General features: G+C 48.0%; 1 long non-coding RNA gene across 9 annotated transcripts; it reads left to right on the plus strand.

The window, feature by feature from the left end:
* The first annotated feature begins 667 nt into the window (after positions 1-667).
* LOC103350093 (uncharacterized) lies at positions 668-12,985 on the plus strand. 9 transcript variants are annotated; one of them, XR_016210730.1, is made up of 5 exons: positions 973-2,373; positions 2,868-3,035; positions 5,005-5,176; positions 12,114-12,229; positions 12,815-12,985. It is a non-coding gene; the product is annotated as an uncharacterized LOC103350093 (long non-coding RNA). The 9 variants fall into 9 exon arrangements; XR_016210731.1 differs by having other exon boundaries at positions 2,868-3,031; XR_016210737.1 differs by lacking the exon at positions 12,114-12,229 and having other exon boundaries at positions 668-2,373.
* Positions 12,986-20,854: the final 7,869 nt, after the last annotated feature.

Genomic DNA, 20,854 nt, shown 5'->3' on the forward strand with positions numbered 1-20,854 from the left:
CGTCCACGTGGGAGACCCAGATGGAGTTCTTTGTGCCTGACTTGGGGCCGTCGCAGCCCCAGTTGTTGTGGGCATTTGTGGACTGAACCAAGATTTCTCTCTCTCTCTCTCTCTCTCTCTCTCTCTCTCTCTCTGTCACTATGGTTTTCAAATAAATAACTCTTAAAAACATGAGTACCAACTGCAATAAATAAAATATATATGTAAAAATATATGCAATTCTATGTATGCATAACATTCTTAACCTACAAGAAAGAAAACTTAATTGTTCACTTTTGGGGAATAATAAGGAAGTGGTCATTCTGATAAATATAAAAATAATAAATAAATAAAAGGAAAGAATAAGATTTCTATCTTGTATTTCCTGTACAGACTGTTTCTTGGTAACCAAAGAGTTATGAAGGAAATGTCTTCCTTACAGAAGATTCACAACTAATAAACACAGGACAAGAAACTGAACTAGAAAATCACTATGAAATAGTACAACCAGGCAATGATCAAATTGTCTGCTAAAACCATTAAATACAATGTTGATGGAAAACTATAATGGTTGGATCAGGCAGTAACACTTGAACCCATTGACCAATTTTAACTAAAAGTGGAACAGCTGGACATAATGCTCTTCCACCTGTGGAAAATTCTTGCCAAAAAATATTGAATCTAATCAAGCTTCTAACCATCAGCATCCAGCAAATGAGAGAACTGGGGGAGCAAACAGCACTGCCAGGACAATCAAGTCCAGCAAGTGGGGAACCTCACAGGAGGAATGTAAATAAATGGAACTGAAATACGACAGGGGGCCCATTATAAATTAAAAGCTGTGCCAACCAAGCACAATGTGTAGCTCTCTTTAGATCTTGATTTGAACAGACCAAATGCAAAAAGACATTTCTGAGACTATTTTGCAAAACTGAACTTGGATTGGGAATTTGATAACAGCATTGTGGTCATGTTAAAAGAATAAAAAGCTTTTACCTGCTAGGAAATCACACCAAACAACTGATGGCTGGATGGGTAAAATAGCTGGGATTCACTTAAAAACTGTTCAGTCCGACCCCTTCCAGAAAAGTAGCATGACTGAGTAGAACATTGAGCTTTATTGAAGCTGAATGATGGGGGCTTGACATCCAGCATCAGATTCTTTCTACTGTGTAACATGTTCATGACAAATGTTTTATTATAATTTTTAAAAATGTTTTACTGTTTAAAACTTGCTGTAAGTTTTGGGGCGCCCAGGAGATTCTGATTCTGGATGAGGGGTGTTTTTGCTTAAGCAGTCCAGGTGATGCTGACCTAGCTGGTTCAAGGTCAGATGAGAGACTTGGCTCTGGTTGAGCACCAATGGAGGTAGGAAGCCAGCCCGTAACAGGTGTTTCTTCACTGAAGATGATGATCATATTTTGATCAGAAATTGAAGGTGGAAAATTCTATCCATATGGAAGAAATATGGGAAAGAACAAACATGACAGAAACAAAGAGCTACGTCATAGGCCTGATGACGTGCCCAAGGCCTAGGGTTGCCTGTTGTCATCATTCGGTCAAAGCCATTTCATAACAGGGTGTTCTGCATTCTCCAGGCTCATTAACTAAAAGATCAATTGGATTCTCAGAGCCTTGCAAACCGAGTGCCAGTTCTGGAATCCTCTCTCCTCCAGGGGCCTGGGTGTGTGTACAGTTCCTTCTGCCTGGCCAAGTGCAGGAGCCAACACTCTCCGCCTCTCTTCTACCCAGATGCCAGAAAAGTGTGTTTTCTGAGTCTGGTGACCCTTCATCCTCTCCATTTGCTTCTGTGCATATTTTAGCTCAGTTGCCAGCAGTGAAGAAGAAGAAGAGCAGCAGAACCTGCGCCTGTGTACAGCAGTCCCCCAGGTCTCTGAGAAAGCAGATCTGTTTAGGTAGAGCAGGAGCTGGAATCCTCCCGAGGTATCTGAGCTACTGAGCTTAATTGGGCTACAGCTGCTTTTCTGCCTCCTGCACTCGTTCCTGGTTCAGCTCGCAGACAACAGGGATTTACCAGTTAATTGGCTGTTTCTGTGATTGTCATTCACTTAAGCACTTGTGCCTATTCTTTGTTACTACAAAACGCTTCTCTTCAAATCATTTGATTTTGTCTGCATCCTAAAGGCAAATATAGGACACTGAAAATCTTTAGGATTTGTGGAAGGGAGGCAAGCGCTGGTGGGGGCGCGGTGTGTGTTGTGGGCTTTGGGATGCTGCTGTGAACGGAGTGGACAGAGAGGGCCTGGGACTGCGTCCTGGGTTATATATTATATAAAGGTGCTGGGCCAGTTTCAAGTGTCAGAACTGGTCAGACAGGTTGAGGGAGTTTCATTCCTCACTCAGTGGAACAGAGGGAACTTTCAACTTCATCAGGTAAGCGGTTTACTTGGAATTGTGGAGAAAAGTTAGCCAGCTGGGACTTAGTTTCCTGGTCCTATCGTCTTTCCAGCGAGGCGCGAGGCTGCCAAAACAGATGCAAGGCAGCAGAATTAAGCAAGAGGATCCCTGGGCCAACCGGGTCTCGGTTCAACTCCAGGCTTCAGCCACCAATGGCTTTTTGACTCGGCTGTCTTCTGACATAAAAAGTAATGCAGAACCATTGCCAAAATCAATACATCGCGTTTGTTTGTGCGTCTGCCTGCCTGCCGCAGTTTGCTTCACAAGTGTTGGGTTTTGGTGGTCATGTCTGCTTGTATTGCTGAAGGTGTCAAAGGGCTGCCCACTTTCCTGCCAGGCGGTCCCGCAGCCTCCCACCCTTATCAGCTCAGTGGAAAGTTCCACGGTAGTTCTGAGGCTGTGCTCTTCAGAGTGCTCTGTAATTTTTTGCAATGGGAGTTTTGCCACTCAGAAATTCTATTTGGTCCTAGGAAATGAAATGATTCTTCTGGCTCCCACAGCCTCTCCATGTCTGCAAGGTAATTCTCTGCTTTCCAAATGAATACACCAGTCCAGGAGCTAAGAGGAAATCTGTTCCAGGCCCTCTTCACCCAAGAAGGAAAGAATGCTTCACGTTATAAACCGAAAAGGAAGTGTAGGTAGTTGAATTTCTTCACTTTTTTCAATTTATTTGAGAGGGAGAGAGGGAGGGAGAGAGAGACAGATAAGGATCCCATCTGCTGATTCACTTCCCGAATGCCTATAAATTCCAGGGCTGGGCTGGGCTTGGCCAAAGCTAGGAGCTGGAAATCCACATCTCTCAACTGGGAGGCAGGAACCCAACTATCTGAGCTACCACAGATACTTCCCAGGGTCTGCGTTAGCAGGAAACTGGAGTCAGGGGCCAGAGCCGGGAAGCAAGTATCCTAATTTCAAGACTCTTAACCACTAGGCTCAATGTCTGCCCCTAAGGTTGGAATCTCAACAAGAGCCTCTGTTGGCTCAGGAATTCATGCCAGTGATAGGTGAGGTCAAATGGATTAGCTAAGAATGTCATAAATACAAAGGCTCTTTATAAAGTACATGGGAAATGAAATCAAAAGGTATTTATTTTGGGGCCAAAAAATTTGAAAACCCATGCATAGTTTTCTTATAATGCACATTTTCCATGAACTTTTTGAAGATTCCATATATGCATGAATTTCAATTTTTTTGCACCAAAGTAAACTTATCTTTTAACTACATTTTCCATGAACTTTTGGAAGTATCCTTGTATGTCCTATGTGTCTTGTAGCTCAGTTGCCTTTTGCCCTCTACCACCCAGAATGGGAAAAATAGAGGTTAAAAATCCCAATGCACAGGCAGCCCACTAGACCAGTCAGATCTCTGTCTCTGGGGGAGGGTTTTGTTTGCTTTGACCTTCTGGCCTTCTGTCTGGTCAAGAATCCACACTCTAGTGCAAAGACCAGGGAAGGGAATAAAATAACTTTTCAAATCCTGCCTTTGCCATTAAAGAGTTAGTGGGCCTGTCAAATCATGGGTGACTCTATTCCTTTCTTTTAGGGTGGATGGATGGATTTATTTATTTATTTGAAAGGCAGAGTGACAGAGAGAGGAAGAGACAAAGAGATCTTCCATCTGCTTGTTCATACCCCAGATGGCCTCAACAGTCAGTAACTCCATCCAGATCTCCCACATGGGTGGCAGGGGCCCAAGTATTTGGACCATCTTCTGCTGCCTTCCCAGGCTCATTAGCAGCAAACTGGATTGGAAGTGGAGCAGCCTGGATTTGAAGCAGCACTCCCATATGGGGTGCCAACATTGCAAGTGGCAGCTTCAGCCATGGCACCACAGCACCAGTCCTGGGTTGCTCTTTTCGAAGATGATTTGGGCTCTAAAAGTCTATGATTCTCTTTCTACCGGTCTGGAAACAAAGGGCATCCCAGGGCCAGCTGTTCTTCCATAGCACTGGGCTCTTGTCTAAAGCTACCCGCCATGTAAAAAGATCTGTCTAATCGGGTCAGGGTGCTGCTGAGTCCAGATTCCCTTACCAGGCTTCAGTAAACAAGGAGGGTTGGTTTACAAAGGAAAACTACCAGCTCTGGGTTGTGTCTGCTGCTTATGGGCCTTCCAACTAGTTTCAAATGAGTAGTGGAATTGTTCTTAATTAATATTTAAATCCTTTAGTCATGCTAGTTTCCAATTCCTCTGATTCTCAGTTAATTGGAAATACACCCTTCTCCAGAATACCTTAAACTAAGAAATGGATTCTCTTTCTTTGCCCCACTGGTGGAAATGTCAATACCTACAAAGCTAAGGAGACAATATTACCCAAAATGTGCATTTTTGTCTGGCTTGGACTTTAAATAGATATTCTTGTAGCTGCTTAAATACATAGAGAGAAACCTTAACTCATGAACTAAGGCACAATTAGTCGGGCATAAAGGAACTCTAAAGGGATGCTAATTGCTTTTTAAAAGATAAATAGAATTGGACCAGAAAAGCAGAAAATTACCTTTGTTGAACATCATCTTGGTTGTTTAAGAAAGGGAGAGCTTGTTGAAATTGCGACAACTCAATGGGCACGGCTGAGAGGAGGCCCTTACGACTTTCTCTACCAACCTGCAGGCTTGGCTGCCACCCAGGGAGCCCAGGGCCGCGTTCCCCGCCCCTGGAAAGCTGCAGCACACCTTAAACCCGTGCCAGCAATTGTTCCGAGCCTCACAGGCAGGACTCCCGGTGGCGGTGGCGCTCAGGAACGTTATCTGGGAGGGTGCGGCCCGAAACTGTCTAAGTGAAGGTAATTGAAATTCGGTTTAATTTTCTCAGTGGACCTGCAGGGCAGGGGTGAGGCGGCGCTTCCCTCTGTGAACTCCACAGCCCTGTAGGGTGCGTTCCACCGCGTGAGTTCACTGTGTGTGGAAACTGCTGTATTTATAGCTCCGTGAGTCAGGCTGAGGAGATAGCAAAAGCAAACGAAATGTGGTGTGTCACCGCTACAAAGGCGCGGGGAACCTGGGACCAGAGGCAAATCCAGACATACTCTTTCAAGAAGAGGGCATTTAGGAAAAAAAAAAATCATTCTTCCTACCCCCAGAAAACTGCACAGAGAGCTGAGGACGTTGTTGGCGCATTCGGGACCATGTACAAGTGGCTCTTGGGTTGGTCTTGCGTGAGTGAGCACACAAAATAACCAGAATTGGAAAATTATTTGATTTTTTTTTACAGGTAGAGTTATAGACAGAGAAAAAGGTCTTCCCTCCATTGGTTCACTCCCCAGATGGCTGCCACAGCCAGCACTGCGCTGATCTGACTGGACAAGGAGCAACCAGGACTAGAACCCAGTACCCATATGGGATGCTGGCACCACAGGCGTAGGATTAGCCAAGTGAGCCATGGCACCAGTCCCCAGAATTGGAAATTTTTAAAGGTCCATTGGCGCTGGTGCCGTGGCTCACTAAGCTAATCATCTGCCTGTGGCGCCGGCACCCCAGGTTCTAGTCCCATTTGGGGCACCGGATTCTGTCCCGGTTGCTCCTCTTCCAGGCCAGCTCTCTGCTGTGGCCTGGGAGGGCAGTGGAGGACAGCCCAGGTCCTTGGGCCCTGCACCCGCATGGAGACCAGGAGGAAGCACCTGGCTCCTGGCTTCAGATTGGCGCAGCGCACTGTCCACAACACACTGGCCAGAGCGGCCACTTGAGAGGTGAACCAATGGAAAAAGGAAGACCTTTCTCTCTGTCTCTCTCTCTCTTTGTCTAATTCTACCTGTCAAAAAAAAAAAAAAAAAAGTCCATTGGCACCCACTGGGCACTGCCTCTCCCCCCTCCTCTCAAGGGCACCTGTGCCTTCGGTCATTCCTGCCGTCACCATTCTCCCCTGCGTGGCCTTCTTCTCAGTCTTCTTCGCTGACCCTTTGCTCACTGATCCGTGCTGGAGCTCTGAGCTTGGCCCTGGGCCCTATTGTCTCCCCTATCTGACTGTCCCCTTTAGCGACCATATCCAAAGCTGTGGCTTTAAACACCACCCCTACACTGACAACAGCCCCGACCTGTGTCATTAACCCACACGCGCCCTGGAGCTGCTCCTCAAATTCAGTCTTTCCACTTGGCTCTCTGACCGACGTATGAATCCTAACACAGCTGAAACAGACGCTCCATTCCCGCCCTCCCCGGCCTGATCCTGCCTGTGCTCTCCAAGGAAGGTGGGACCCCCTCGTTTCTAGCACTGAAAACTTAGTAGTGACCCTCAGTTCTTCCTCTTCTCTCTAGCCCAGCGCTGGGGAATGTCTGGCCCGTGGGCCGTGTAAGGCCCACAAAATCATTTGGTTTGGCCCTGCTGAGGCAAACGCAGGCAGGACTCAAAATTCAATAAATCTACAGCAGGCTAATTTTTAAGTTGATCATTTTGTATGGCCTGCAAATGATGTTAAAAATATCCAAAAGGCCCTTGAGAAAAAAGGTTCCCTGTACCATCAGTGAGTTCTGATGGTTTTATCTCTATATGTCTCCTTAATCCTCCCGCTCATCTCCATTTTCACTCTCCCATCAGTCATCCTTAAACCGTCATAGCCCCCTGGCTAATCTAATCTCCCTTCCTGCACCCTTGCTCCCCCATGCATTCTCCACACAGCAGCCAGTGTGAACTTTTAGAATGAAAATCAGATCATGTTAATCACCTAGTTAAAACCCTGCAATGTGATCCCAGGAAGGCAAGGATATCTGGTTCTGTAAAACACCATATTAACAGATTAAAGGAGAAAAATTGCATGAGTCTCTCAGTTGATGCAGAGAAAGCATTCAATAAAATTCAAAAAACTTTCTGTGATAAAAATGGGAAATGGAAGAGAACTTCCTTACCCTAACAAAATCCATTAGAGAGAGAGAAAGAGAGAAAGAGAGCAAGAGAGAGAGAAGGAAAAGAGATAGATCAGGAGGCCGGCGCAGCGGCTCAATAGGCTAATCCTCTGCCTTGAGGCGCCGCAACACCCCGGGTTCTAGTCCCAGTCGGGGCGCCGGATTCTGTCCCCGTCACTCCTCTTCCAGTCCAGCTCTCTGCTGTGGCCCGAGAGTGCAGTGGAGGGTGGCCCAAGTGCTTGGGCCCTGCACCCCATGGGAGACCAGGAGAAGCACCTGGCTCCTGCCTTCAGATCAGCGCGGTGCGCCCACTGCAGCGCGCTAGCAGTGGCGGCCATTAGAGGGTAAACCAATGGCAAAAAGGAAGACCTTTCTCCCTGTCTCTCTCTCTCACTGTCCACTCTGCCTGTCAAAAAAAAAAAAAAAAAGAGAGAGAGACAGATCAGGGAAACTGAGGCAGTGAAGTTCTGGAATACAATGTTAGGTTGAGTGGTGAGGGTAGGCTAAACCAAGAGGGAAGAATAAGACATAAGAGAATTGGAAGGGAAGAAGTTGGAGGTAGGGAGTAAGTCAACAAAGGCGACACAGATAGCTTTAATTTTATCAGTAAAGTTTGTCTCCTATGATTTATGGCTCACTGCAATATTATCTGTAGCTTTTGGTTTGCGTAAAATATTTTACCATAAGTGTTTTTTTTTTAATTGTGCATTAGAACGGTTGATGGCTGGATTCCAGCTGGGTACAGTGTGCAAGGGCTGAGCTAAGACAGTTGAGTGAGGTTGGAGAGGGTGTGTCGATACAGCCGTGCAGAATGTCAGGACTGACTGCGTGCAGGAGGTGAGACTGGGAAGGCATTTAGCATGGCTTGTTGGCCACTACCCAGGAACTGGAGAAGGGTGGTGCATGACTGAGCCGCAGAGGGGTAGACCTGGGGGAGTCAGGGTGGGAAGGTACCTTGGGCTCAGTTTTGGACAAATCATGTATTTGAGATACAGGCTGGTAAATAGCCAAAGGTGGGAGGGGGGATGGAAGAGCGAGTCACATCTACAGCTCAGTAATGCCCAGCCTCAGTTCCGAAAGGATGCCCCTCCTAGCTGGTCATCAGGGCAGGGCCCAGGATCAGGTGGAGTCCTGTTCCAGGCAGTGTCTTCATGCCTGCATCTGGCCTGCACCTCTGACTTCACAACCAGGACCTGGGAGGCCCCCAGCCCGGGTTGATTGCACAAACGTTGAGGAATTGCTGGAGCAGGGAAGGACCTTGCAGATCAGCTGGGTAGAAGCACTTCTCTTCCTTTTTACAAACTTGTAAATGTAACGTTGATTTAGATTTCCAGAGACATGCAGAAATAGCACAGTCAGCCTCCGTGGGGTCTGCAGTCACAGAACCCAACCAATCTCGGGTTTAAAATACTGGGGAAAACATTTGCATCTGTCCTGGACATTTGCAGACTTTTTTGCTCGTCAGTATCGTAACAACTATGTCCATGGCATTTTCATTGTATTAGGTATTATGACTCACCTGGAGATAATGTAAAGCATATGGGAAGATGTTTGTAGGTTGTACGCACGTTCTATACAAGGAATTTGAGCATCCTTGGACATTCGGGGCGAGGAGGGTGGTCCGGGAGCAGGTCCCCTCTGAATATCAGGCCAGTCCCCATGTCCCCCACACCCAGCCTCTCTCTTACTGCCCTCTTACTTGATTCTGTTTGTCACATTTGATGAGCCAGTGTTGACACATCATTATGAATTCAGGCCCATACATCTCCTCGTTGTGTCCCTTTTGACCCCTCCAGACTGTGACGATCTTCAGACTTGGCTTGCTTTGGATGGCCTTGGCGGGTTCGGAGGAGAGCTGGTCAGGGGTTTTGCAGAAGCCTTCTGGCTGGGATTTGACTGATGTCTACACCTTCCTCCTTTTAAAGTGACAGAGCAAACAGCAGGGGGACGGGCTGAGGTGCTGCACGGAGAGCCTTGAGGCATCTCTGCAGCCCTGGACAGTGCTCTGGTGCAGCGCTACCACAATGCCCCATTCACAGCCCAGGGAGCTGCTCTCCCAGCCTCCACTCCCTTTCCTGGGCGAGATCTTCTCCCTTCCCCACCGGCAGCAGTGGCTAGCAGCTCCTTCCCATGTGAATTTCCTGTCCCAAAGGGATCGCCATCATAGGAGGATCTCTCCTATTGTTCTGATCTCCATCTGCCTGCATGCCCCGCCCCACTGCACAGATGCTTTGAGCTCCTCAAGGCCATGGGAGTTTATTTATGTGGAGGTCCTTTAGCCAGATAGGTCAGCAGGTCAAGGACAGCTCTGGGAAATCAGTCAGAAAAATATGCAAAGTCTTGTTTCACCACTTTCAGGCTCTCTGAAAATGAAATGTGGGCTGCAGTGGGGAATCCTGGAGACAGGGTGACAGGTAGAACACCCGTCCTACATGAAATCAGAGGCGCCAGGTCTCCCCAGTGCCTTTAGCCACAGTGTGTAAATTCCTGAAGCCCCAGGCTCTGGTGGCCAGCAGACTGAAGCCAATCCTGGCTTGGTCTCTTGCTTACAGAGCCGTGGGCGGGTCCTCTGTGGCTCCCTTTGGCACTCTGTGAAAGGGGGATGGCATTGAACTTAAAGGTTGTGGTGGAGACCGAGTGGGAGAAAGGCCAGCACAGGCAGTTCTGGTCCAGTCCAGTGACCATTGGTACGGTTGCAGTTGTTACTATTCTCAGCGTCAGTGGCTGACAGCCTGGCTGCCTGTTCTCTCCCCGCCTTCCCGGTCCCCGGCCGACTGTGGGCTGAAGGAGACCCACCTTACCCCTTTGTAGGACCCATACTGGCTGAGGCAAAGATCAAGGGGAAATTTCCAAGTCAGGTGTGGCCCAGGAAGCAGCTCAACCCTCAAAGCCACCTTTCGAGGGGTCCCTTCTGGCTTCAATGCTGTTAGGGAAGGCTCTCTGATAAGCTGTGTTTTCAAACTGCAGGTTGCAGCCCATTAGCGGATATGGAAACCAATTTCGTGTTCTGTGACCAGCTTGCAAAGAAGGAAAGAAGTAGACTGGACTAGAATAGAAAATGTCTTCTCTATTCATTCAGGGCCTGTGTAATATTGTTTCGGGAAATTTGTTTTGCACACGCACACACGCGTATGTGTGTTGGATCGTGCTAGAAAATGCTTCTATGGTTAGCAATCCAAAAAGTGTGTGGGAGAGTGGGGTGTGGGGAGAGCTTCTGTGAAGGGGGGGCTGTGGGGAGCAGGGCTATGAGGTCAAAGTGCTGGAAGCTTCCTCACTGCAACACAAGCCCCACTTTCTCCTCAGGTTATCAAAGTATGCTTCCCAGGCTCTTTTTAGGAGTTAGTGGCTCAATAAACAAATACCAGCCCCTGAATCAATAAAGGCACATGTGCTTGTGGTCAGAACAGGGAGGGAGCAGGTGCAGGGAGGGAGGCTGGCAGGAGCCCGAGCTGAGTCCTGGATGAGTTTTTGAGGTGCTGGCTGACGTTGAGTGGCAAGGAAAGAGGGAAGAGATGAAAAGGTATGTGACATTCAGACTCAGAGAAGGCCCTGGGGGTCGAAAAAGCGGGAAGCAGCAGCCTTGACAAGACCAAGACAATTGCTGCAAGAGGCTGCCCCCGGGCGGAGAAAGGGGCCAGGTGACCCAGCCCCGCCTATCCTCCAAGAGCTTCTTCTGGCCCAGGTGTAGTGGGTCTCCTGAACCTGGCTCCCAAGGCCAAGGCCACCCTCTGCCCGGCCCTCTATGCTTCTCCAGCCTCATCAGCCCCTCCTGGGGGACTCCGGGTCGACACGCTCAGTGACTTGCAGTTCCCGGCCTGCCAGGCTGCCATCATTCTGGCCGCAGACACGAAGACATGTCTCTCCTTGAGAGCTCATCAGGTCTCATCCTGGCAGTCACTTGCACCTCCAAATGCCAGAGTCGCTGGCTGGCTGGGATCCCCCCCTCCCCCGTGTTGGAGGCACTTCTGCGAGTACCTGCCAGCTGCCCCTCCAAAACTGAGCTCCCCAGGCAGGGCCTGGGTCCGCTTATGGCTGCCGGAGTACCCTCCACCCCTCCCAACACCACTCTGTGACACAGCCTAGGTACCCGGTTTATTTTGCATTGTATGGATGGGTAGAAGAGGGTGCATCTTTGAGTCAAATCTGGCTGGCTGTTAGGAGTTTCCAGGCATCTGAGCCCTGAGGGGGTTAGGGGACAGCAGGATTTGCAAGCTGAGGGACAACTCTGAGCAGGAAGGGCCTGCAGACAGAACCCAGTGCTGCCCAGAGTGGCAACAGGTGGGTGGGGCTGCACCAGTGCCACAGAACAGGCTGTGACTGATCCCTCAACCTTTATTACCCTGGGTGTGCGTGGGCTGTGGGAGCCCAGCTCCTGTCCCCAGGGCACCTTAAAGGAACTTCAGGATCTGCAACTCCAAGTTCAAAGGTGGGAAAGCACACGCTGTTTTGGGGCGTGGGAAAGAGAGCAGAGTGACGGGGCAGAGCGAATGGAGAGGGGGTGCGGGGCAGGTGGGGTAACATGAGACCCCGGAGGGGAAGTCTGCAAACACTACCTCCTACAGTTGTGGCACGGTCCAGAGCGTTTTCCTAGGAAGAAGTCCACAGCTTTCATCAGATTCTTAGGAATGTTGTGGCCACAAACAGGAAGCAGACGCTGCGGCAGGCCCAGAAGCGCTGCTCTGGCAGTGTGTATGTGACAGCATGGCGTTTCGCTCGTTTGCTTGGTGGAAAAACATGTTCCATGGCAAGATAGTGTGTAAATATTTGTGATCTGACATTTGGTTGTCTGATAAGATTGTCTGCCTTTCTGAGTACCAGTCAGAAATGTTTATTTTCTAATAGAGGTGGCCCCCAGCCTCATGCATTTGCCTGTTGTGTTCATAGGGAAATAATTGTCCAGTCGGAGGGGTTCAGCTGTCTTGGTGCATGCTTGCCCCACAGCTGCCTCTCACTCCGCCTGGGGCCCTCATCCATAGATCCTGCTCCTCGTCTCATTCCGGGTTAGTCCTGTGCTGAGTCATTTATTTATTCATTCAACAATTTTTTTTTTTTTTTTTGAGTCCTGACTATGTTCTAAGCATTGTGTTGTGGTGGGGGTGTTAAGCCTGCCCCTTGACCTCAAGTAAAGCATAGTGCAGTGAGGGCGGCGCATGGGAATTGGGCAATCCCAGCACAGGGAACAAGCATGGGGCGGGGACCTGGGGGGGCCTGGGGCACCTGAGACAGCACTTAGGGCAGCTCGGCTGGAGGGAGGGGCCGCCCAGTCTTATGTCTGTGCTAAATGCCTCCCAGCCCCACCCAGTTTGTCTTTCCTTAATTACGCTCTGAGCAAGGGATCAGGAGGGCGTTCTGTCCGCAAACTGACTTTGACCTCAGTCCACCTGGTGGAGTGAGGCCCACCCACAATAGGGCGGGCAAACTGCTGCGATCAAAGTTGACTGACTTAAATCAGAATCCCACCCAAAATGCACTTTCACAGAAAGTTCTGGAATACTATTTAGCCAATTATCTGGGTGCCAAAGCCAGCTGACACAAGCTGTCACAAGCTTCTGCTCTGCTTCCCTAACTCCCCCTTCTTAATACAGGTGCAAGAGCCAGGAGGTGAGAGCAATGTGCAGTCCAGAACCAGGAAGTGTGGACTTTCCACCCCGCATTAGCCCTTCCCTAGGGCTGGTAACCTACCTAATTTCTTCCCACTGGCTTCTTGCCATGAGTTGTACATGGATTTAATAAACCATGTTATGGAAGCATGTTAATTTTGTCCATGAGTCTTTCTGTCTGGTAGCTCACCTGGTCGTGTACTTGGAGAGGACCATGGCATAAGTTCATTTCCCACACAACAGTGGCCAAAGACCTGACGTCAGCTCTGCCGTGGCTTTTCTGCATCTGAGGCATTTAGGGGTGGGGGCAAAGAGGATCCAAGCCCTCTCCCTGCTCCATCACGGGGTCCACGGGTTTCCATCTTCTAGCTAAAGCAGCTTTCCATAAATTATGAAGGGAGCTCGAAGAGGGTGTGGAAGATGGAATGAAAAGATGAGTTTATTGTCGTGCAAAATGTTTTTGAAATCCATGCAGTTTTCCCATAGTTTTCATTTTTTTTCTTTTTCTTCTTTTTAAAAGATTTATCTATTTACTTGAGAGACACAGTTACAGACAGAGAGGGGGAGAGAGAGAAAGGTCTTCCATCTGCTAGTTCACTCCACTAACAGCTCCAATGGTCAGAGTTGAGCTGATACAAAGCCAGGAGCCAGGAGCTTCTTCCAGGTCTCCCACTAGGGTGCAGGGGTCCAAACACTTGGGCCATCTTCCTCTGCTTTCCCAGGTATATTAGCAGGGAGCTGTATTGGACTTGCACCAGTGCCCATATGGGATGCTGGCGCTGCAGGCAGATGCTTAACCTACTACACCACAGTTCCGACCCCATAGTTTTCATTTTCCTTACTTTTCAAAGATCCCTTGGTACACATGGATTTCAACATTTTTTTGCACTAAAATAAACTTCTTTTAATTCCATTTTCCACAAACTTTTTGAAGTACCCTGATATTTGTGTTTTAGAGACTGAGGACAGGGAGAAACTGTGGAATTACCTTCTGTTTAGTGGTAGTTGGCTGTCAGGGAGGACAGAGAAAATCAGAACATGGAAGCAGAAGTCCCCATGTCTATCTCCCTCTCACTTCCTCCCTCTGGAGCCACAATCTCAGCCATCAGGGAGGTTACATCCAGGCTGGGATGGGAGTCTTTGTTCTCCCCATATATGCAGGCTGTGTACAGGAAGGCAGGTGGCACAGATTGGGAGCCAATCTCCTGCACAGCAGAAACCAGGGTGGATATTTATTCTAGCAGTTAAGATGCCCACATCCCATATCGGACTGCCTGGGTTCAAGACCTGGCTCTACCTCTGATCCAGCTTCCTGCTAATGGGTACCCTAGGAGGCAGCAGGGGATGGCTCAAGTAGTTGCATTTTGGCCAGCGCCGCAGCTCACTTGGCTAATCCTCCACCTGCGGCGCCAGCACCCTGGGTTCTAGTCCCGGTTGGGGCGCCGGATTCTGTCCCAGTTGCTCCTCTTCCAGTCCAGCTTTCTGCTGTGGCCCGGGAAGGCAGTGGAGGATGGCCCAAGTGCTTGGGCCCTGCACCTGCATGGGAGACCAAGAGGAAGCACCTGCCTCCTGGCTTTGAATTGGTGCAGCACACCGGCCGTAGTGGCCATTTGGGGGTTAAACCAACGAAAAGGAAGACCTTTCTCTCTGTCTCTCTCTCTCACTGTCTAACTCTGCCTGTAAAAAAAAAAAAAAAAAAAAGTAGTTGCAGTTCTGCCACCCACAGGGGAGACCTGAATTGTGTTCCCAGCTCCCAGCCTTAATCTGGCTCAGTTCCAGCTGTTGCAGGCATTTGGGGGAGTAAACCAGCAAATGAAAGGTAGCTCGCTCTCTCTCTCTCCAAATAAATAAATATAAATAATTAAATAATTTTAAAAATAAAACATTTTCTTGAACACCCCAGCACCTCCATCTTGCCTGGCACATCATAGGTGCTCAGGGAAAGTCGGCTGCGTTGAGGAGCAGCAGAAAGAACCTGCTGATGGGTGTGCAATGAGAGGAGACTCACTTCTGCCCCCACAGGTTGGAAATCTGAATGCAACTTTCCCTAAAAGCATTGTTATACACGGTATCACTGGTCTTTGGTGCTGCAGCACTGCACGAGAGGAGTGAAATTGGCTTTGTCAACTGATCTGGGGCACAGGTAGCATATTTAACATTATTTTTCTATGGGAAATGCATTGCTAATTTCAAATAATCTACTTTCAGAATCCACTTATCCATCGAGAGCTGCCTGTGTGTGCCACCCCCATTGCCACCCAATCCCTAGACTCTAACAAGTCTGTACCCTGGTGAGGAGGCGAGAAAGGGTTCAGCTCTTTCCGCCCAGCCCACGTGCACACTGACTCTGCACCCCATGCTGCGCCTTGCAGCGTAGATGCCGTAACACTCCAAGGCAGAAATTGTTCCTTGTTTCCACACCTTCTCCTCAATGTACACTCTCAGCCCCCGGAAAATGGTGAATGCAAAAAATAGAATGCTCAACACAGCAATTCTTAGGTGAGACTCACTTTCCACACATGCCTCCTCTCTGGAAGGTGGCAGGGGAGGGCTGTGCAGGGTGGCTGATGGGGAAGAGTGAGTACAGTTGTGCTCACAGCAGTGCCCCTCCCCCAGCACACCCACTTGTTCTCAAGTAGGTGGAGCCAGGACATTAACATCGCTTCTCCCCTTTCACTGAAATTGTTCTGCCTGGCTTCAGCCCCTAGTCTTAAGGGTACAGCAGGGGTTTCTGCCCTTTAGAATGAATGCTGTTAACAGAGAAAAAAACACAATTGACTAGAGACCGAGCAGAACTGCTGAGGTTCCTACAGCATCTGGCTACCCTTTGAGATGAGCCTGGGAATGGAATCCTGCAGTATATTATTTGTAGTCGCATACATTAGAGTTAGATGAGCAGCTCTCAGCTGGGGACCAGTTTGCTCCCCAGGGGATGCTTGGAAATATTTGGAGATGTTTTTGATATTTATGACTTTGGGGAGAGGTAGAATTCAGAGGTGCTGACAAACGTCGGATCATGCATAGAGCAGCCCCCCATGATGGAGTCTAGTTACCCTAAGTTAGATGAGTCCATCTTCTCTCTGGTCTGCCTCCATTACAATAGTATCTAGGGAAAAAACATCCCCAAACCACTAACAAACCTCCTATTTGTGAAGATTAACAAACATATAAAGGCAAGTGACTTTCTTCTGAATTTTATTTCCTTATCACTGATTTTCATGATTTCATGACTTAAGAATGTTTAGCTTTTCCTAGTTTGATCTCCCAGTTAACCATTTTTCACCAGTAAGTCAAGTTTTTCTTTCTTTGCATAAGTAACTATTAAGGGGGCAGAAGAAATGACAGTGTATTGAGAAGCTGTGGCTGGCTCACTCACCAGCCAGCCACGGAAGATGGTATTTCCTGACAATGACTGCAGCCCTCTCTCCCACCCCTTCAACACGTGGGGCCTCTCCTCCCTCCAGTTGAATCCAGGAACTTCTAAGACCATGACATGAGTTACCCTGGGGCAGCATCAGAGAAGGACCATGGCTTGCCCCCCATTCCCATTGAACCGAGGCCCACTGCTGGGAGAAAGTGCGGCAAGCCACAAGGTAAGTGTTCTGGGGAGCCCAGGTCTCAGCATTCATCACCAAGTGCAGATCTGTACATGGTTTCTGCCCTTAGCCATTGAGTCACTCACCATCTTTGAGTCTTTCCAGCTAAGGCCTCAGTCTTGGTGGAGCAGAGACAAGCTGTCTATTTTCTACATTTGTGTTCCTTCCAAATTCCAGATCCACAAAATCTTTAAGTATAAGGAAATCATTGTTTTAAGGCACAGTGTTGTGGAGCAATTGCCATGTAAAAGATACACATGGAATAGTAATTCTCTCTCAAATACATTTAAATTTCTCCTGCAACAAAACTTCCAAATCACCCTACATCAGGAAAGCCGCATGGTCAAAGCCACAAATTCCAAATTTTCCAAGGTCAGAGAGCTTACACCAAGATGGTAACTAAGTGGCAGACTAACATCAGCCTCCTCCTCTATCCCTAAGGCAGGTAGCACTAATGAGTCACACAAGTCTTTCTTGATGGACAGGAGCCAGTCTTAGAATGCCTCTCAACAAGGCTCTCCAGCAGACCACTTCATGGGGCTGGCACACACGCACACACTTGGAAGCCTCTTTGCCATCCCCAGTGTTTTTTGTAAGAATGCAGGCCGATTTCCACAGGCTTATCTCCAGACAGAAGGATTTAGCTATTGTGTAATCAGGTGCACACAAAGGATGTATGGCTTTGCAGCACCTGTGTGCAAAAATTCTGCGGTATTAGTTTAGTCGAGGAAAACAGTGGGCATCCTTTTATCATGATTTTTGAGAAGTTGGCCATCAAACAACAATGTAGTCTGTTGATGCCAAGAGCTACTTTTATTAAAAACAAATAAACCCAAATCCCTGGTACATCAGAAAAATGTTTAACCCCTTTACACAAGTGGAAGAATCTCTAAAAGCAGAGAAAAGATTACTAGGATGAGATAGCCCCCTGTGTCTAGTCAGTGATGGAAGGTCGTCCACCTCGTGGCGTAATTCAGAAGTGGAATCTTTGATTGGAGTCTGATGAGGTGAGCGGGTGGAGAAGGAGGTCACTGGTCCACGTGTTATTTTGATGTTTGCTCAGTGCACATTATTGTAGCAGGTCTGGGAAAGAGCACGGAGTGAATCTGCCCTCTCTTTTTTAATTTTCTGTTTGTGAAGTTGATGTCTTCACCCTGCATCTGACAGCTAAAGCTCTCTCTCCCTCTCTCTCATCTATCAGAGATGCTGGGAAGCATGAAGTTGTTTATTTTTAAAAGAAATGTAATAACGGGTATTTGAAGAAAATGACCGAGGTGACTGAATTCCCGGGCAGGCAGGCAGGCCACATGACGGAGGACTTTTTAACTCCAGATTTCAAGGATTCTGCAGACATCACAGTCACCTTATTCTTTCATGGTGGCTTTTTGAAGTCGGAATCGAGAAGAGGGGAGGAGCAGAGAGAGAGAGAGAGAGAGAGAAATCACAGTGGCTGAAATTCTTTAATTGTCATTCCAAGAACATTTTTTTAGACCATAATTTAATCAAGGCAATAACTCTGGGAGTGGTTTAGAGATAACTAGAAATTGTCCTCTGCAACTCTCTGCCTGCTTTCCTGTCTCCTTCTCACTTTCAAACCCTCTGTCTGCCCTCCGTCTACCCCTTTATGCAAACCAACCACCGGCCCACCACTGGACCCACCAACCCCGGGTCTTCATGTTCAGACCCTGGAGCTGTCCTTTTCCTCCCCAGCCCCTTTTAGCGCCTCTCATTCTCTGTCTCACCCTTCTGGAAAAACTCTGCAGGGGTCCTTGGGAAAGTTTGTGGCAAGGGGTGGGCCCAGGACACAGGGGTCACTTTGCTGGTTGCCCTGCCCATGTGCCCTACTGAGTGCCTGTGTTCAAAGCCTGGTCTCACTTGTCATTCCAGCTTCCCGCAATGCACAGCCTGGGAGGCAACCGGTGAGGGCTCAGGTAGTTGGGTCCCTGACACCGACATGGGAGATCCGGTTGAGTTCCCAGATTCTGGCTTCAGCCTGGCCCAGCCCCGGCCATTGTGGGCATTTAGGAAATAAACTAGAAGGTGGAGCTCTCTTTTTATCTGTTTCTCTCTCTCTCTTTCTCTATTACTCTCTCTTCCTCAAAAAAATGTTAATGGAAAAAATGGAATTAAAAAATAAGTTCATTTTCATGCAAAAGAATCTTCAAATTAATGTATAATTTTTTCATATTATACATTTCCATGAACTTTTTGAAGATCCTCATATGTGACTCCTTGGTTAATCTGATAAGTTGATTCACGCTGAACTGTTCTTGTGGTCTTTCCTTATGAAGTACTACTGTCCCACAGGAGAAAAAAAAACATTGAGAACTATATAAATTACTAAAAGCAAAGAGATTTTAAAAAATTTATATAGAAAATTACATAAAAATTAACAATTCCTGGGCTAGTGCTGTGGCATAGCAGGTAAAGTTGTCATCTACAGTGCTGGCATCCATATGGGCACTGGTTCAAGTCTCGGCTGTTCCACTTCCAATCCAGTTCCCTGCTAAAGCGGCGGAAGATGACCCAAGTCCTTGGGCCCCTGCACCCACACGGGAGATCCGTAAGAAGCTCCCGGTTCCTGGCTTTGGATGGCTGTTGGGGGAGTGAACCAGCAGAAGGAAGCTCTCTCTCTCTCTCTCTCTCTCTCTCTCTGTAACTCTGTCTTTCAAATAAATAAACCCTGGATGTGAGGGCGATCTGGCTGCGACCTCTGTCACCCCATTGATGGCCAGGGTTGATTCGCTGATCTGGCTGGCTGGGCGGGTGTCCCCTTCCTCCCTCACCTCTGCATGTGCTCCATGTGCGTCCCTCCTAGAGCTGCGTGCTTGCCTGAAGAGGACAACCTTCCCCGCTAGAGGAGGACCGGTCTTCGGTCAAGGGTATAGGAACAGCTGCGCTCCCATGCTAGAACCTCCAAACATGCTCTCAACTAAGTAAACCTTTTTTTTTTTAAATTAACAATTCCAAATAAGGTAAAACACTTCAGAAGACGGTAAATTCTCACAAGTCAGTGAGCTACATATTGTTGTGCCCATTTTCCTGATGTGGAAACAAAGGCTTAGACATACATGTCAAGGGATTTCTCAAGGTCTCAAGATTCAAATCCTTATCATTGACTACAAAGTACATGCTCTTTCTTTTCTCCTTTTTAAAGCTTTATTTATTTGAAAGGCAGAGTTACAGAGAGAGAGAGATATCTTTTATTCACTGTTCACTCCCCAGATGGCTGCAATGGCCAGGGCTGGGCCAGGCTAAAACCAAGCAGCTTGGAACTCCATCTGGGTCTCCCACTGAGTGGCAGGGGCCCAAGAACATGGGCCATTCTGCTGTTTTCCCAGGTACACTAGCAGGGAACTAGATTGCAAGTGGAGCACCTGGGACTTGAACTGGTGCACATATGGGATGCTGGCATCGTTGGCAGCAGCTTAACCCACTGAGCCACAACGCCATCCCCAAAGCACATGTTCTTAACTGCCAAGCCTCTCTGCCTCCTGTTAGATTTCTGGGCTTTGAGAGCTGTGCTGGGATAATCCTCCCTGGGCAGCTTGAAAGAGCAAAGGCATTTTCCCACCTTGGTTCCTGATAGCCCGCATTAGAAACAGAACCTGTGTTTATGCCTATGCCTCTTCTGCAACACTTAGCAAGTGACTTGCTTTGGAAAATTGAGGATGTGCTCATTGAAAAACCAATTTTTAAATGTGCATGAAAGTTTTTCTTAAGTGTATTATGTAATTTCTTTGCTTCTTAAGCTAGATATCCTAAACATAATTTAGCCTTTAGCCTTTCCTTATATACTCAAGGTTTGCCAATGTGAACATTAGCTACAGTTAACGAGCCTGTAAGACAGCCAAGCCCTCGAGGGCTGTTGAAGCACATAGGGCTGTTTTTAACCTACATTTTAAGTGGTCCCAGACTGCTGTGCTATTTAAGCTCTTGTGTCTGCTTTTCATAGATTTTCTGCCATGCTGTCAGCCGCTTGGTCACTGACTCTCGGTGCTGCTGGTACCCACCAGTGTTAATCCTCTGCCCTCTTGGTTCTGCTCCTTAGCCTGGTGGTAGATGGGAAACCCAGGTACTTAGGCATATTTTGCATGAACAAAAATGAAATACTCAGGGAGTGGCTTAGATTTCATGTCAGAAGGGAGCATGGATTAAAGCAAGTGGAATTTATAACATCTACTTTAACTTTCTGGTTGTCTGCATCAGTAGTTGATGAGATTGTCAGTTGATCAAGGTACCAGCAATATCCCTCAGTCCCTGCCTTCCCACAACCCCTTTTCAGGGAAGCTGTCCACTCAGCATGGCCCCTGCTTCTTAGGTGGCAATGTTTTGCTTTACTTAACCATGATCCCCCGACACCAGCACAATACCTATGATTGGAGGAGTGGAGCACCTGACCCAAGAACACCCAGACCACAGACTGGCC

Source organism: Oryctolagus cuniculus, chromosome 7 (genome assembly GCF_051225735.1).
Source record: "Oryctolagus cuniculus isolate XC-2025 breed Fujian yellow rabbit chromosome 7, ASM5122573v1, whole genome shotgun sequence".
Lineage (NCBI taxonomy): Eukaryota > Metazoa > Chordata > Mammalia > Lagomorpha > Leporidae > Oryctolagus > Oryctolagus cuniculus.